Genomic DNA, 4,556 nt, shown 5'->3' on the forward strand with positions numbered 1-4,556 from the left:
CTTGGCCTTGCCGCGGCGTCCTTCTCGGCCGGGACGTTTCTTGCCGGATCCCCCAGCACCTTCCTGGGCCTTCTCCTTGTCGCGCCGCTCGTATTCAGCTTTCTGTTGCTCAACAAGCTGCTCGACTTTCTTACAGTTCTGGAGATCATGGCCCTTGGTGCGGTGAATCTTGCAATACTACTTGTTGGTGCCGTCCTGCTTGTCGGCGACCGCCACCTCCGCGGCAACCTCCTTGCCGGAGTCACCAGCTTTGGCTTCCTTGGCGCCACCACCGTTGCCGGACTGCTCAACAACTAGCACCTCTTTGCCTTTCCTCCTTTTGTTGTTCCGCCGCCGGTTTTTCCTTGACGGGGTAGCGTCTTCACTGTCAGATCCTCCCGCTCCTACATTCTCTCCGGGGAGTCTCCTCCCTTCCTCAGCACGTGCACACTTGTCGGCCAGTGCATATAACTCACTGACGTCCTTGATCTTGCACATCGCCATTTCCTCCCGCATCCTGCGGTTCCGCACGTTCTGATGGAACGCGCTGATCACCGCGGCAGGGTGGACGTCTGGGATGTTGTGCTGCACACTGCTGAATCTCTGAATGTACTTGCGCAGGGGCTCTCCTTCCTTCTGGGTGAGCAGATGAAGATCACTCTCCTGGCCATGAGGCTTGTGTCCGCCTGTGAAGGCGCCGACGAATTGATGGCACAGATCAGCCCAAGAGGATACGGCAAGTGCATGAGCCAAGATCTGACGTTGGGCTTGAGCACTAGTGGGAAGTAGTTGGCAAGGATCTTGTCATCCCGTCCCCCGGCAGCCTGCACCGCGATGGTGTAGATGCTGAGGAACTCTGACGGATGCGTCTTGCCGTCGTACTTCTCCGGTACGTCTGGCTTGAAGTTCTTCGTGCTGGGCCACTGGACTTGCCGCAGCTCACGAGTGAACGCAGGGCAACCTACCGCGTACGACAGATCGCCTGGTTCCCCTGGCGCATGCATATCAACAGAGGGCCCAGCGCGCTTGTCAGATTGACGCCGCGCTTCTCTTCGGCGCTCGATGCGAGTTCGAGCGTCTTCTTGTTGTCGATCATGAAGAACTTGGCGCTGATCGCGACAAGCTCGTGGATCCGAAGATGCGGTGGAGTTGCTGTCGAGGTGGATCCGGCGAGTCGGCGGTCTTGGCCTTCGGGGTGGTGATTGCATGGTAGTTGCACCTCCACCCGTTTCGTCGCCACCGGCTCACGCCCGGCAACCCTGCCGCGGCGGCGACGCGCTCGGCCGCCGTGGAGTGTCGCCGTTGGCATAGCCGATGAGACTCTGAATGGTGCCCTCCATTCGTCGATCTTGTCCGACGTCGGAGGGTAATCTAGGAGAAGTTGAGTTCGCGCCAAAGCTTCTGCTGGAGTGGTGGGTGGCAGGGGCGGACGGCGCGAGGAGCGGGACGTGCTCGAACTTCTAACTATGTTAGAAGGAGCAGTATCCCGTCCAGGCAACCGTGCCCCGCTCGTGCCAACGTGCTGGCGTGCATGCTGTTCTTGAGCGCCCCGAGATCCACCATCTTGGTCTTGGCCTATCACGCGTATGGCACTGCGAGTGCCATGACGCTGTTGATCTTGCGCCTCCTGAGAGTGGCGCGGAACATGTACAGCCGCCGAGGTTTGTGCAGCCTTGTTCTTGGACCTGGCGGCATCATGAGCTTCCTCGTCGACGTCCATTCTTCCGCCGGTGTCCATTCCACCACCCGTTTGCTCCAACGGTGGCGGAAGTGACGTGGACGGAGCGGCTGACGCCGAAGTCTTCTTCTTCGGTGGCATGTTGATGAAGGGAATGAAGATCTAGCTCATGTGAACGCCGGATCAGGTTCACACAATCTCGACGCCCCCTACCTGGCGCGCGAAAGATGTCGGGGAAACTGATCCTCGAACACCTATGGGGCCGGCGGACCGGGCCCCTTTCGGTTCGGCGGGGGGCGGAGATCGCACGAAGAGTAGATCGAGGCGAAGCACACGAGCAGTTTACCCAGCTTCGGAGCTCTCCGGGGAGATAACACTCCTACTGCTGCTTGTCTGGTTCTATTCTGTTCTTGCTCTAGAGAGAGAGCGTAGTGTCTTTCTGGGTCACGAATCAGTCGAGCCCAACCGAACCCCCCTCTACGTTGCGCATGGGCCTCCTTTTATACGCTAGAGGGGTCACCGACAGGTGGCAACGCGAAGAAGGGTACAAATGTAAAAAAGTGGGGTGGTTGGTACAGCTACTTGTATAGTGCACCCTACCTAACCCTGACGGCAGGGGACAAGGGCATTAAAGGCCCGTCTGAGTCGCCCAAACAATGCAGAAAAGGACCCTTAGGGGCGCCACCGTTCGCCACGATGGCGATCTTGTCAGCTTCGCATGCCACTGCGCACCGCTGGCTGCACAGCCTCCCGCCACGCGCGCCTGGAGAGGCCCCCAGAGCGACACGTTGGTGGATGCGCTGGAGCGTGGGCACAGAGTGGCCTCCTGCCGCGGCAAGCGCCTTGCCGCTGTTGTTATCTTGTCGGTTCCGGAAGCTTGTCGCTCACCGGGCCTCGAGGTACCTTGGTTGGTCTTCCCGGCAAGCTCCTCTTGCCGGGGCCTTGTTGCCTTGCCGGAGCGCGAGGCGCGTCGCGGCAAGTTCCTTGGAGTGTCCTGGTTGGCCTTCCCGGCCTCTTGCCGGGGCCTTGTCTCCTGAGCTTAAATACTTTGTTCTTGAATGGCTCCAAGGGAACCTTGGAGGATCTTGGCGTTTGCCCGGCAAGCCTTGCCGCGGGGTGCTGCAACTGCCCGTGCACAAGTTCGGGGGTACTAGGGTACCCCTATTCTAGTACACCGACAGAACCCCTTGACAGTTCGCCTTAAGTAAAGCTCTTCCTGCAATGCCCAACATTGGTTTTACCATTCGCCACCTAGCCTCTTTTTCCCTTGGGTTTCGCGGACTCAAGGGTCATCATTATTTTAACCCCCTGGGCCAGTGCTCCTTTGAGTGTTGGTCCAACCTGTCAGCTGTCGGTGACCACCAGGGGCAACTCTGGGCTGGCCTACCCGTACCTAGGACAATCTGAGTGTGCCCTGAGAAAGAGATATGTGCAGCTCCTATCGGGATTTGTTGGCACATTCGGGCGGTGTTGCTGGTTTAGTTTTACCGTGTCGAAATGTCTTGTTGTACCGGGATACCGAGTCTGATCGGAATGTCTTGGGAGGAGGTCTATTCCTTCGTTGACCATGAGAGCTTGTGATGGGCTAAGTTGGGACACCCCTGCAGGGATTTGAACTTTTGAAAGCCGTGCCCATGGTCATGGGCAGATGGGAATTTGTTAATGTCCGGTTGTAGATAACTTGAACCTTAACTTAATTAAAATGAGTCAACTGCGTGTGTAACCGTGATGGTCTCTTTCCGGCGGAGTCCGGGAAGTGAACACGGTGTTGGAGTTATGTTTGACATAGGTTGCTATAGGATCACTTCTTGATCATAGATTTCTCGATCGTGCTTTGTCTTCTCTTCTCGCTCTCTTTTGTGTATGTTTAGCCACCATATATGCTAGTCGCTTGCTGCAGCTCCACCTCATACCTTTACCTTACCCATAAGCTTAAATAGTCTTGATCGCGAGGGTGTGAGATTGCTGAGTCCCCGTGGCTCACAGATACTTCCAAAACCAACTTGCAGGTGCCGATGAGACCGTGCAGATGACGCAACCAAGCTCAGGAGGAGCTCGATGAAGATCTTGTCCTTTGTGTGGTTTCGTTCTAGTTGATCAGTAGTGGAGCCCAGTTGGGGTCGATCGGGGACCTTTGTCGCATTTGGGGTTCTTCTTTTATTTTGGTTCCGTAGTCGGACCTTGATTGTATCTGGATGATGTAATGCTTTATTCATGTAATTGTGTGAAGTGGAGATTGTAAGCCAACTATGTATCTTTTTTCCCTTATTATATTACATGGGTTGTGTGAAGATTACCTCACTTGCGACATTGCTTTCAATGCGGTTATGCCTCTAAGTCGTGCTTCGACACGTGGGAGATATAGCCGCATCGAGGGCGTTACAAGTTGGTATCAGAGCCTTCCCCGACCTTAGGAGCCCCATTGCTTGATCGTTTTTAGCGGCCGAGTTGAGTCTAGAAAAATGTTTTGAGTCATTTAGGAATTATATATCGGAGATTTTAGGAATTATTTTTACTTCCCAGTCTCCTCATCGCTCTGGTAAGGCATCCTGACGTAGAGTTTTGACTCTTCTCTTCTCAAATTTCACTAAATTTTTTTTTAGGATCACGCGGGTATCTTGGAATTGTTCCGATGGTTTTATGACGAGAACATTGTCTTGGTGCCTCCTGTCAGGGGTTTTGTGGAAGTGTCCCGGGGAGTTGAGCTCTGAGGTGTTGTCATCATAATTTTATCGTTGCAGTTCTGGAATACCTGAGTTTAGTTTCGCCGACATCGAAAATCTCTTTTATGCAGTTCGTTGGTGAGATAACCTCGACGCCACCCAGTACTGGGGCGGGAGTTTGGGAGTATTGCCATAACTTGTATAACAGATGCTTTTCGAAGGTTGAGGTAGATGAT

Source organism: Triticum aestivum, chromosome 3A (assembly GCF_018294505.1).
Source record: "Triticum aestivum cultivar Chinese Spring chromosome 3A, IWGSC CS RefSeq v2.1, whole genome shotgun sequence".
In the NCBI taxonomy this organism is placed as follows: Eukaryota; Viridiplantae; Streptophyta; class Magnoliopsida; order Poales; family Poaceae; genus Triticum; species Triticum aestivum.